The sequence below is a fragment of the Sus scrofa genome, chromosome 8 (genome assembly GCF_054392235.1).
Source record: "Sus scrofa isolate SSC_HxYL_T2T_F1_AM1 chromosome 8, Sscrofa_HxYL_maternal_Yorkshire_Landrace_v2.0, whole genome shotgun sequence".
In the NCBI taxonomy this organism is placed as follows: domain Eukaryota; kingdom Metazoa; phylum Chordata; class Mammalia; order Artiodactyla; family Suidae; genus Sus; species Sus scrofa.
Genome location: NC_139390.1, coordinates 126,839,205 through 126,853,107, shown reverse-complemented (window position 1 = coordinate 126,853,107; position 13,903 = coordinate 126,839,205). Strand labels below are relative to the sequence as shown.

General features: G+C 40.1%; 1 protein-coding gene and 1 long non-coding RNA gene across 5 annotated transcripts in view; one reads left to right on the top strand and one right to left on the bottom strand.

Moving 5' to 3' along the window:
• Positions 1 to 6,743, bottom strand: part of LOC146401033 (uncharacterized) — a 102,673-nt gene extending 95,930 nt beyond the window's left edge. The window contains exon 1 of one of the 2 annotated variants that reach the window (XR_014813321.1): positions 6,472 to 6,743. The gene's annotated coding sequence lies outside the window, so the exon portion shown is untranslated. The remainder of the gene's footprint in view (positions 1 to 6,471) is intronic. The other variant, XM_084973333.1, reaches the window with a different exon arrangement.
• Positions 6,744 to 6,821: 78 nt separating this feature from the next.
• Positions 6,822 to 13,903, top strand: part of LOC146401031 (uncharacterized) — a 244,697-nt gene continuing 237,615 nt past the window's right edge. For all 3 annotated transcript variants that reach the window (XR_014813324.1, XR_014813325.1, XR_014813322.1), the window contains exons 1-2: positions 6,822 to 7,642; positions 12,932 to 12,986. This is a non-coding gene — a long non-coding RNA (uncharacterized LOC146401031). The remainder of the gene's footprint in view (positions 7,643 to 12,931; positions 12,987 to 13,903) is intronic.

The following is a 13,903-nucleotide window of genomic DNA, read 5'->3' as shown; positions in this document are numbered from 1 at the left end:
ATTCATACTTGGTTGGTGACATGTCCAATACGATGATCTTTTAAAACGACCTCACATGCATAAAATCATGGCGTATATTCTCGTGTCATCAACTTTAAGTCAGCTGCTGATAATCTAAAACCAACTCCTCACTTTCGTGGACAAACGTGTCACGCATCTTAATATCTTTCTTGAAAAAGGCAACTAAGCAGCTAATAATCCTAGGTCAGGTTAATAAAGCAATAAAAGAAATAAAAATCAGAAGAGGCCAACTCGGGATTTTTATCCTATTTAAATCTTATTATAAATGTATTACCTTGACAAAACTCAAGTGTAATATATCTGTATGGAAAGGTCCAAGTTTGATCATCAGATATAGCAATGTGAGCAGATTCTGAGATACAGTTACTGATACTATTTATTTAATGAGAAGCCTTGTATAAACTCAAACTTTCTGAACATTGAAGCTTGCTTAACTGAGTTTTACAAAATCAATTTAAGTTGGGGAACCTGCTGATTGGTTTAGTAATTCACCTGTATATCAGGAATACAACTAAAAAACAAAAACAAAGCCCTCGGATTCAATTAAAGACCTGGGGAAGATTTCTTGCCCCTGCTTTGTTAGGTAGGTTCTCTTCCTTACCAATCTGTCAACTTTTTTGAGCACTTCTTAAATGTTCCCTCATTTGTTCATCTATTTACTCAGTCACTCATTATTTGCTGGGTAACTTTTGGGTGTTAAGTACTGTCCTAAGATCTGGGGATATAGGTCAGTGAACCCTTGTGGAGTGTTTTATTACGGAGAACACATATTTTAACAATTAGCAAATAGATCCATAAAATAATGTCGGTTTGTGAAAAGTGCTACAAATACAAAATAAAGCTAAGAAACCAGCAGGTAATTGACCTCATTATTACAAAGAGACCACCTTTTGCTTGTAAGTGTGATAGCCCATTTAAAAGGTATTCCAGGTAACATGTTAATAAATTGAAAGCCTTGTTTTCTTGTGTGTGTGGTTTTTGTTGTGTGTTTTTTCCAGATAATGTTTCTATGAGAGATTTCCCAGAATGGCTGCAGTGGAATTTCCTGGAGGTCCTCATTAAAAATACAGACTCCTGAGTCACACCCAGGGTTCATTAAACCACAGTCATGGGGGAATCAGGCCTGAACTTGTGTACGTTTCACTGACCTGGCTAACTGGACGTGTTGCCAGGACAGGAATCACAGCAGCCACAGAAGGAACAAGAAGGGCATGAGGCATAGTCATTCTCTTCATTATCAGCACTTGGAGAAATCTGTTAGGAGCAAGTGTAAGATAGTTTGTGACTTCTCTTAACTTTTTCTCATCCTTAGTCTCTCTAGGCAGGAAAGATCAGAATCCATTTCGTGACCTCAATACAGAGCCTTAGTTACTGAGGCTCCTGTAGTACCCCAATATAACTGAGGTCAAATCAGGCAGGTGTTTTGATGGCAGCAATTTATAGCTGGGTATGACTGTGATGCGATTTGTTTTTCTAACTCTCTGCACTAGCTACCCGACGATGTGACTCTTAGATGAGTTGTGTGTGTGTCTCCGAAAGAGAAAGTCAATGATGATCACTCTTACTTATGTGACATGGCTTTACTGTCAGAACTATAGTGCCTTAAGAGACAAGAAACGGGCCACAATTTCAAAAAAGGACAGGAGATAATAACTTTTGACGAGTCTTTCAACTTTTAATAGGACTTCGGACAATAATCTTGCATATGGAACGTAACTTTGTTAATTACCTGGTGTATTACTTGTGACACATCAGGAGGTTATATTGCTTGTGGTTAAAGATTATGTGGGAGATTTAATGATTGTGGTCACGCACTGTGGCGGTGTTTTGCAGACTTACCTTCATATTGATAAATGACCTGAGGAGCTTAAAAACAATCTGCCCCACCTCCAGATATTGTGAATGGATTGGTCTGGGGTTGAACCTAGGGATTTGCTTTCAAAAAAACACCAGACTTCCTGAGCGATTCTCATGTGTGGCCCAAGCAGAGGTTTACTGTTTTTGTGGCTTAGAATCTGGTGCCTTGATTATATGTATCCCCACACAGGTGCAGGCCTTGTTGTTCTCATCAGTCCCATCTCTTTTCCCAATTTTCACATTTAACCAGAAACTTAGCACACGTTAGCCACACCCCGGTACTTGTCAAGAAACAGACCCTTGAACCCATGACTACTTGTTACCCATCAGAAGCCGACTCAGAAAAACATTATTAAAAATCGTTCAATAAAACCTCAGTGGGTTTCAGGTAAGAAAAAACTCCAAAGTATTACTGCAAAACTAATAGCCACTAGTACCTAGTTATTAGCCACTGGCAGAACTTATTTATTGTAAGCGCTCTTTACTTTTTTACTCAATTCTATCCCTTATCTTACAGTTCTATTAAAATGTTTTGATAGACAAAAATCTATCAGTGCACTTAGATGACAAGCTTTAAAAGCAGGGACTATGTCTTTCATGTCTCTAGTCTTTTACTCTTTTATATTCCCTCAGAATACAAACAGTGCCAGGAATTTAGTAGGTGTTTGATAAATATTTTTAAAAGGATGAATAAATCAATGAATGAGCAACTGATCCTGGTATCTCAGGTCATAGAAATCTACTGTATCGCCTCAGAATTGTAAATATCCTAGGAATGTTTATTAAGAATTTTAAGTACAAAAATAAAAGAAAAGTACCATAAGCTATATTAAAAAACAAAGCCTGGTAATGACATCCTTCCCTAAGTGGGTTCAGTTTTTTGTCTTCTTATTGCTGAATTCTGTGCTCTGTACTCCGTACTTTCAGCAAGGCCACAGCTAAGTGAGAACCTGTATGCATGTTTAGCGGGAGTGATGGATGGCAATTTATCAGTTTCTTTCTATATTGGTGGCTGAAACTTACGGCTCTCAGCACTTCCCAGTTGCTGGTGATTGATGGGTTTGTTTACTACTTCTTCCTCTGGTCTGGAGGGAGATACTGAGTGGGGTTTCTGCCAGAACTCTGGAAGGTTTGGCTGAGTCCCAGAGCCAAGAGCTCTGCAGCCCAAGCTGTGTTTACACCACAGAAGCCCTTGGGCTTTTTTGGATTTTAATCACTTTCCCAACAGATGCATTTCTGTTAGGATGGACAAGGTATTGAAACTTGCACTCTGCTCATTAAAACCTAAACTCTGTGTGGTTTTAAAACAGTGGGGTTTTTTGTTTTTTGTTTGTTTTTTGCTTCCAACAAAGAAATTAAGTGGAAAATGTTTCTTTGGATCTGATTCCTATTTCCACCATTATATTTCTGACCAAAAATTGAAGACTATGGAACTGTAATCTCAAACTATTAATAACCTCTTTTTGGTTGAACATGAAGAGTTAAGTTGAAACAAATATATAAGACACTAGGAAACTGCACAGCAAGCATATATAAATTAGCATGCTGTTTGCTGTATGTGAGAAAGGAAAATGTGTGTGTGTATACATGAATAATTACGCTTTACACACACAAGCAACAATGTCTTTACTTTTCATTATCTGACAAGATCCATTGTGTGTTCCTTAATTGTAAACATTGGCTTTCACACAAAAATAGGAGTTACTTTTAATTTCATAGAACTTTCCTATGAAAAAGAAGGCTGGGAAATCAAGCCAAAATTAGTAAAAGAATTGCTTGTACCTTTTTGCTGCCAGAAAACACTGTATACACAGTCTGATAATTGACTCATATTGCTTTGTATGCCTGGCACCCTCTTTCTCTGTTTCGTTTATTGTCTTCTCTGAAAAGCCTGTGGAAGCCAGATCTGGTATTTTTATTGTGTTGATTCTGGTAAAAACAGGTTCTAAATAAGCATGACAGGTGTCAAGAAAAGCAGCTGGATCTGGTTTAGAGGTCTAGCAGATGGGAAAACATTAAACTGGAAATGGAGAGAAAGAACCTTTGATTGTCTGATACAGACACTATTGTGGTTGTGGGTTTGTGACCATTTCCAAGAGCTTCTAGCCACCAGCCTTCATCAAACTGCGACCCTTAGTTGGAAATGAAAAGTGACAAGAGAATTAAACTGAAGAGAGATGTCCCTTAGAAGGACCCAGGGAGGGTGAGGCTGTAACTAGTTGACTCAACATTTTGGTTAGAAAAATACAATGCCTTTCTGAATAACTCTTTGGTAAAGAGTCTTTAGAATAAAACTGCCTTGCTTTTTAATAAGTAAAAAACAGAAATTTCACAACTTGTATAAAGCAATGCCCCTAGGTTTCCTACCTCTGTAATCTCTGATTCTTCAGGCCAATGAGTGAGGAGCTAAATAGTACATATTGGCAACAGTAACAAGTTATTTCACTAGATCTGGTCTTTGCAGAATCTCCCCTCATCCCACTGTTTCTGAAAACATCTGAGGTATGCTTTGCCTAAGTTCACAAATACACCCCCTTTAGGCATTCACATTTCTTTTTTTTGCTCTTACTTTTAACTTCCTTCAGTGCCTGTTCCTTTGGTTCTCAAGTCTTGTGAAAGTGCCTTTCAACTGCAGCCACCCTTTATAGTTTGTGTGTCAATATGCTGGGATTCTTTTGGTTGCCAGTGACAGAAACCCAGTTTAATTTTACTTTGATTGGCTGATGAGATCCAATGGCAGGATTGCAGCCATCTCAGGAGCAAAGGGAGTCTGGGAACCCAACCCTGCCAAGAATCTCCTTCTCCCTTTCAACATTTTTGCCTTTGCTTTATTCTTGTCTTCAGACTAGCTTTCTATTCTTTGCCAAGCCACATGCTGATAGTTTCTAATCTTTGTGTTTTGTAATCCAGGCACCCCAAAGAGACTGACAACTCTTCCAATTCCAGAACTTCCAGGCAAGGGCTTTGTTGGCTCAGTGTGGGTTTTCCTCTGGATCAGTCAACTGTGGTGAGAGAGGAATAATAGGGTGATCGGCTCAACTTGAGTCACAGCCCCACTCCTAGGCCATCTGTGGTGGTCAGGGAGCAAGCAGACAAGGTAACACAGTTGCTGAGCAGCATGAAGTCATATCTGCTTTCCTCACTGCTGCTGGAGAACCTAGCATAGCCCTTCTTACTAGTAGGTATTTAAAAACTGTAGAATGAATGGATTATGTGTGTGCATGTGCATGTGTGCATGCATATTTGCGTGTGTAGCATAGAATTGATACGGATGGAGGAGGATAGCTATACACGTAGTTGTAGAAGACCCAGTAGGGGACCATAAAGAGGGAAACCTAGGGAATTTTGGGAGACCCCTGTAAGTTAATAATGGCTGAAGAAAGCCATCAGAATGAAGCAGGCTTGCTTAACTATAAAACCATAAATGAAAGCATGAGATATGCCTCAGGTCATTAAATGAAACAGAAAATAAGGCCTGCATTCAAGTTCAGCAAGATAATGATCCTTAGGACCAAGGAGAGGAATGGAAGGGAAAGATGACATTCCAAAGTAGGAGGCCCTTATTATATGGAAACCTGCGATGATTCAACATATTTTAGCATATATTACCGCCCTTCTGCTGATTTGAATAAGCACCAGAACAGTCCTAGTTTGACCTCATAGGGTCAAGTACTCTCTTACCCAATACAAAGGAAGAGCTAGTGATATTAACCCTGACATCTACCCAAAGAATGAAGAAGGAGGCGGTCTTTTCCCCCTCCCCAGTTTCCTCTGGATTATAATAAATGTAACCCACCTAATGCTCAGGGCAGCTTCTTTGCCTGCCAGCTTGTATCTTTTGAAAGCATCCTATCTTAATAAATCTATTTCTTGCCTATCGCTTTGTCTCTTGCTGAATTCTACCTTTGCCAAGACACAAAGGACCTGAACCTCAGTAAGTCCAGACACTAGTTGAGTGATTCTAATTAAAAAACTGTGGGCTCAAATCCCAATCTGGGTTCTGGCTGGATTCAAGCTCTGGCATGTGGGTTTAAGCCCCAGTCTAGGTTCTGGCTAGGTTCAAGTCAGAGGTGTTATTATCTGTTTCAGAGTGATGGGGAGTAGAGAAGAGAAAAGGTTTCCCTTACAGGAGATGGGCCAAGACGGCAGAGTAGAAAAGCCTTGTGCTCAACCCTTCTCACCGACACATCAAAATCACAACTATCTGCGGAATAACCATAAACAAAAAAGTCTGAAACTCACCAAAAAAGATCTTCTACAATTAAAGACATAAAGAAGGAACCGCAAGGAGATGGGTAGGTGGGGTGGATTCTCCATATAGTCAAGTCCCACATTCCCCAGTGGGCGACCCACAAACTGGAGAATAATTTCACTGCAGGAGAGAGAGTTTTGAGCCCCACATCAGGCTCCCTAGCCTGGGGTCCTGCACAAGGAAGATGGGTCCGCAGAGCACTTGGCTTTGAGGACCAGTGGGGCTTACTTTGGGCTGTCCTATGCTTAGGAACAGAGACTGCACTCTTAAAGGGCACATACACAAAATCTCACATGCACCAGAAGCCAGGACAAAAGCATAATTTGATAGGACAGACCTACCTGCTGGTCTTGGACAGTCTCCTAGAGAAGCAGGGGCTGGCGGTGGCTCACGCTGGGGACGCAGACACTGGTGGCAGCTGTTTTGGGGAGCTTGTTCTACTGCGTGGGCGCTGGCCAGAGGCATGGTGGGGTCCTCCTTCTGGCTGATTAGCGCTAAGACCTGGTCTCACCCACCAGTGCAGGGATGCCTCCGGCCAAGCGTTGGGATGCAGGCCTAAAGCCGTCCCAAGCCCACTGCTGCCTCCGGCCTCGCCTTCCAGACAGCCCAGGACTTGGCTCCACCCACCAGCGTGCAAGCAGCGGCCCCAGAATCCCCTGCGGCCCGTGCAGCCTGCCGGAAACTGCTTCCCGCTTCTGCGCAAGCCTCACCCACCGGACGCGAGCAAACCACAGTCCTGCAGCCTTCGGACCCGCTCTGGGACCAGCTGGGCAGGCCAATACAAGCTTTGGGACACCCTGGACCCTGAGCCTAAATATGTCAGGAACGAACCTTCCCTCCCCAGTGGTTGACGCCAGCTCTGGAACCTCTGGGTCCTGCAACCAAACTCCGGAACCAGACTCTGCCTGCCAGTAGGCTGGCACAGTCCCCAGGACCTGGCTTCACTCCCCTGTGGGCAGGCAACAGCCCCGGGGTCTTTTGGACTCTGACCCTGCCCACCAAGGATCCAGCTTAAGAACTGAGACTCACTGAGGTTCAGCGGCTAGCCACTTCCTGACCTGGTACTGCCAACCAGCTTTGGGCAGCTTCCAGTCAAGGCAGGGCCCCATAACCAATAGGGGCCAACCAAGCTTACCAGACCACCTGCAGGAGGCAGCCTTCAAGGCGGGCATCCCTGGCGCACGTAACTCCGCTAATGAGAGGGGAGTACGCTGCCGGGGCTCATAGGAAGTCTGCAAAAGGCCGCTTCTCCAAGGTCGGGAGAGGTCACCAACCTACCAGATACATAACAGTAAAAACGGTAACTTAGGTAGAATGAAGCGGCAGAGAAACTCAACGAGTAAGATAAAAACTCCGAAAAAAGTCATCTACCCAAGAAGTTCAGGGTAGTGATCTTCAAGATGATCCAAGAATTCGGAAGAAGAACAGATGCCAAGAAACGGTTTCCTTTTCACCCCCGTCCCTGACATTTCCCACTGATGCCTGGAGCCGCTGCACCTTACCAGACTGAAGGTATTCCACTGATCCAATGCCAGGCTGATTTCTAACAGGGCAGGATCTTGTGGTCGTCTCTTCTGGGTCCAGGGCTTCAATGAGGTACAGAGAATTTCTTTCCCATGGTCTGCTGCTGTGGTCTCTGTTCACATCCGCTGAGGTCAGGCTGGGCTGGGGCTGCCCTTTCATGTTAGTCATTGGCACCTGAGGAGTAATGGTATATGACAGATGGCTTTTGTTCACACAGACCACATAGGATCATCTCTTTAATAGGGGAGAAGCCTCTCCTGATCCGAGGTCAAAGGCCCTATGATGCTGCTCTGTGCTCTTAGAGTTTTTTGGTTTGTTTTGTTTCGGCTTTTTTTTTTTTTTTTTTTTTTTTTTGTGGAGATTTATGTATTTCTGCATCTCCTGAATTTCCTTTTTCCTGGAACCCAATCATGAGTTCATTGCTAGAGGGCAGTCTTTGACCCCAGTATTGTGTTCTATTGCTAATAATTCCTTTTCCTTCTGAATGATGGCATCCAGATTGGGTCAAGTTTGCATTCCTGAGCAACTCTTCCTTTAGGATCAGTTATTTTCCATTTGTTCTTGTGTGGCTCATGCAAATCCTGCTGTGGTAGGTCTGCTCTAGCCTCTGGACATATCTAGAAATGTCTGAATCTTAAAGCGCACCTAATCTCAATCACTCTTGTTCCAAATGCATATTTTTTCAGACTTATTGCATTTACTTCATTTGAATTTGAAGCTAGTACTAACAATTTAAAAAAATCCTTGAAAAACAGAGAAAAGATTAAAATACAAATGGCCACCATTCTAATGAAAAAAAAGTTCAACATTTTGTGTACATAATCCTTTCCTTTTTTTCCCCCCAAGCATAGTTTTTGAACAATGTAAACAGATATAAAATAGCTTTAATTACTTGGAGGTACATTTTCTAATCTTGCTTATTTTACTTCTTCTTATACAACTTGTCATGGTCTTCAGAACCAGCTGGTACATTTTTAATATAAATTAAGTTAGTATTTAATTATGTTTGCACCCCATGATCCAGAATGTTTCTATCTTTGATTTTAGCTTCTGGTCATAAAGCTTCTAACAATGGAATCTGTTTTTAGAAAAATCCTTTTTAATAATAGATGCAATGCCGCAGTCAGTTTGGAGCTTAGAGCTCCCCTGGTAACTGAATTGGGTCATAAGACTGAACAGTTTTGCTGTTTGCGATAGCCCCAAACACCTATCCATCAAAAAGTTCAGTTGGACAGTTATATAACTTAATGGGAGGGAAAGAGAGAGGAAACATGTTGTATTTCATTTAAGATAAACGGCCTTAACGATTAATAAGTGAAAAAAAAGTGCTGCTTCTCAGATCAGCTCAGGGGACATTTTGAGACTTCTTTTCGTCTGTCACCCTATTTTTTTACATCTCTCCCCCAAATCTCAGAAAATTTAAATAATTTCCCTTTCATTGATCATCTGGGTAGAAAGGACAGCATTGTCATTACAGTTTGAGCAGGCAGAAAGTAAATTAGAGAATGAAGCCACTTGCCAGATATTTCAAGTTATTCCCCCAAGCCTAGTTCCCCCCAACAAACAAAACTCCCAGAACAATTCCCTCCTGTCTCAATTATCTATTTCAGGTGAATATGGATTATTTTGACCGAGATTACTTTGCAGCTGTGCTGTTGGTGCACATCTATTTACCTAAGAGGGGGAAATATACGTGTCATGGCAAAGGTCTGGAATGATTACTTTAGAAATATTTTTTGGCTTGTAGTAAGACTCATTTTCCAAGTTGTCTGTTTTGAAAGAATGTCCAGAAACAACCCTGAATAATCGCTGTGGCCTAATTCTGGAGCTCTGCCTGCTGCAGCTTTAGGTGCGACGTTCATCAGCTTTGCAGCACAGAAGGCCATCCTCTGAAGCTGGGGAGGGCCTGAGCACGAACTGAGGGAACTGGCCGAGTCCTATGGGATCGGTCATCTCCCGGTGGCCACTGTCCTCAGGGAGCAAGGGACAGTCTGTGGGGGGAAGCGCCCTGCTTCCTTCCTTTTTCAGTGTTACTAGATTACAAGTTTATTCTATTTTATGTGTATCCGTAAATAATTTTAAGGAGAATTTGTGTGAACCAAGTTATTTGAGAGACCAACTCTTTGGGCTTGTATGTTTCATTGCTCATTTTCTTCATTCTACCTCCCAAATTTCCTCCTATTTCTCATTTTGCCTGGTAGAGGAGGTTGAGTTGATGTTATGAAGCATCTTTGCAGTCCTAACAGTTGTAATTGTGCCTTTAGAGGAGGATCACAGCAAGAGATCCTCTTGGCTTGGAAGGAACGCTATCAGGAAACAGTGAAGGGAGTGTTCAAATTTCACATGTGGCCCCTTGATGTATCTGGAGTGAATATTTAATTTTATGAATATTTTATATTTAAATATGTGAATATTTGGTGACATCTAGATCAGCAGTTTCAAACTTTCTGGTCTCAGGCCTATTTTACTCTTCTAAAAGTTATTGAAATTTAAAAAGTCTTTGCTTATATGGCTTTATCAGTATTACCATTTAGAAATCAAAGCTGAGAAACTGGATTCATTTAAGATTCTAAAATAATAAACCAGTTGCATGTTAATGTAAATAATATTTTTTACTGAAAATGTTCGTCTTTTTTAAAATAGAAAAAGCAATTGAGAAGAGTGAGATTGTTTCACATTTTTGAAACTTCTTGTACTTAGTGCATGATGGCTGGGTTTTTGTATCTGCTGCTGAATTCAATCTGTTGCAATATGTTATTTTGGTTGAAGCATGTGCAGATATGTAGTTTGGAAAGACTGTTTTAACAGCCTTAAAAAGGTCATTATGAGTAATCTTTTTCGATATTACACCACAAGTAAGCAAGTGGTAGTTCTTAAAGGTTAGTTGCAATGTGGAATCTTGAAGCTGTATTAATGAATTTTTTTGTGCACTGTTGCATTTGAATCCTTTTGTCTATCTTGCAATGGGACAGAGTCGTTTAATCATGTTTGGTTTTATAACATCACGCATTGGTTATTTGGAAAATATTGGTTCAGTGAGCTATGCGTATTTTCCAAATGTTAATACATTTTATTATACAATATGATGAAATCACATTCATTGATATCACCACAGATCCCATCAGAAAAGCTTTTCGGTATTTTGAAACTGTCAACCTCAGTGTTGGGTGTAAGTTTTTCAAACTGCTAATTTTTGTTGAAAGCTCAAAAGCAGTCATTGGCAACAGGTACTATCATTGTTTTCCTTAAAGTTATAGGTTTATATTTTCATTTTTGAGAAACTATCTACCAAATACCCAAGTCTGAACAATCACAATCAGGACCGTCAGTTGGTCTTTCAAGTAAAAGTAATTTTCCACTAAAAGAGCAGGTCTTTTAGATCACAACTCAAACAATGGCCTGGTTGCTTTTCCTTGAGATTAACATTGTACTTTATTCATATGGAGTAGTAGTGCTTGAAAAGTTGGTAAGAGAGTGGATCTTTTTTAAAAAAATTTTATTGACGTTTAGTTGATTCACATCGTGTTAATTTCTACTGTATGGCAAAGTGATTCAGTTATGCATATATATTCTTTTTCATATTACTTTCCATTATAGTTATCTCCGAATACTGAATATAGTTTTCTGTACTAGGCAGTAAAACCTTGTTGTTTACCCATCCTACAGTTTGCATCTGCTAATCCCAAACTCCCCATCCATCCCTCCTCTACTCCCCTCCCTCTTGCAGCCATAAGGCTGTTGTTCTCTTTGTCTGTGAGTCTGTTTGTGTTTTATAAATATGCTCATTTGTGTTGTATTTTAGATTCCACATATAAGTCATATCATGTGGTATTTGTCTTTCTCTTTCTGACTTACCTCACTTAGTATGATAATCTCTTAAGTCTATCAATGTTGCAAGAGGGATCTTAAAAGTTCTCAAGACAAAAAAAAAAAAAGATTGTAGCTCTGTGTGGTGATGGATGTTAAGACTCATTGTGCTGCTTGTTTACGAGTATATAAAAATATTGAGGAGTCCCCGTCTTGGCTCAGCAGAAATGAATCTGACTAGTATCCATGAGAATGCAGGTTTGATCCCTGGCCTTGCTCAGTGGGTTAAGGATCCCACGTTGCCGGGAGCTATGGTGTAGGTTTCAGACATGGCTCGGATCCCGAGTTGCTGTGGTTATGGCTTTTGCCAGCAGCTACAGCTTTGATTCGACCCCTAGCCTGGGAGCCTCCATATGCCACTGGTGTAGCCCTACAAAGACAAAAAAAAAAAAAAAAAAAAAAAAAGAATTTGAATCATTATGTTGCTCTACTCTTGAAACAAATATATTATATGTCAGTCATCTCTCAACAAAAAAATGAAAAAGAAGTATTTTATATATCTGTCCCATTTCTTCACAGAGAATATTAAAAACTACTTAAGGCTTGAATTTAAAAAATAAATATTTCTGTTGCTTCATGAAGAACATCATTGAGTAAAATTGCCATTCATATTACTATTATCATTTACTACTAATAAATAATAAAATACTTTTTTATTGCAAGTACTTTATAAGCCCATTGGGGGCCCTTACCTTGATTTGTGCTGAAGCATTAACCATTTCTTCTGCTATTGCTGTGCACCATCAGTGCAAAGGCCAACACCATGGAAAAGACACGAACATCATAGTATTGTTATGGAAATAATTCTGACCTCATAGACTCCCCGAAAGTGTTTCAAGGACTCCTTGGATTCTGGGTACCATACTTTTAGACCACCTGATCTAGATGCTTGACTGATTTTTTTTTTGGGGGGGGGGAAGTTTACATTTTGGGGGCATATTATAGAAGCAGACTAAGGGAAAAATTGGGGGAAACACGCAGTTTCAATGTTTTACATATTATAAATTTTTTCATAAGTTTTTATACTAAAAGAAATAACAATATATTTCCCACTTTGCAAAAATAATTTCCAGAAGTCAACAGCAATTTTTCTCAAATTTATATTAGAAAATGAGGATGCAAAATAGAATTCAAACTTTCTAATACTTGTTTGTTCAACAAATTTTTAAAATACTTGGTATTTTTAAGTTATGTAGAAATGAGAAGTGAGAAATTTTAGAAATGATAAATATATATGATACACTTTCTTGTTTTAAAATTTCTATTTAATAAATATATACCCTCTCTGCCCATTTCTCCTGATGCATTTTATTAAAAATTGTTAATAATTTAAAATCTATTATTTGTGTGTATACTCCAGAGAGTAAATTTCATTTGTCTATTTAAATGAATATCCACTTTCCATTTTAGGTGAAGAATCCTGGTATCAAATCAGTTATGTAAGCATGGGCAGTGCTGCTACAAAGTAAGTAGAAATATTATATGAAATCCAGAGTCCTTGCTGTGCAAAGTCTCTTCCCCCCGCCTTTTTCCTTCCTCCCCCCCCCCTTTTTTTCCTTCTGTTGTGGAAAGTTTGGTTTTGTTGTCTTCCATTTGTTGTGGAAAGTTTTAAAAAAATTATCTACAGTGAACTTTCTTTATCTGATAAAAAAGTAGGCTTTATCTGTTGTTTTTATTTTCCTTTTAAAAGAAATGTTCTATCCTTGCTAAAATGCATCTCTTGGAATGAAACTGAAATAATTATCATGCATCACACTGAACTTCCTTTTCATTTTTATTCTCCAGCTTGAGTATTTCTGTGATCTCTTTCTGGGTATAGGAAGGTTATTCTTAGATCTGTTCTATATAGCAGTAACAGCACCAACTAAATGGACTGCTGACTCTGGTCCTGTATTCTAAAGAGGAGTGGGTAGCAGTTAAGAGCTTTGGCTCTGGGTAAAGTCACCTTGGGTCTAATACTGTGTCTGCTGACCTTGGTGAAGCTACTTAACCTCAAAACCTTTGGTTTCTTTATCTGTGCAAATGAACTAACAATTAGTACCTACTACATGAGGTTTTTTTTTTTTTTTTTTTTTTTTTGTCTTTATAGGGCTGTACCCATGGCACATAGAAGTTCCCAGGCTAGGGGTCTAATCGGAGCTGTAACCACCCACCGCCTATGCCAGAGCCACAGCAATATGGGATCCGAGCTGTGTCTGCAACCTACACCACAGCTCATGGCAATGCTGGATCTTTAACCCACTGAGTGAGGCCGGGGACCAAACCCAAAACCTCATGGTTCCTAGTCGCGATTCATTAACCACTGCGCCATGATGGGAACTCCCTACATGAGGTTTAATTGAGATAATACGTGCTTAGTACTAAGCACAGTTGAGAGGCACA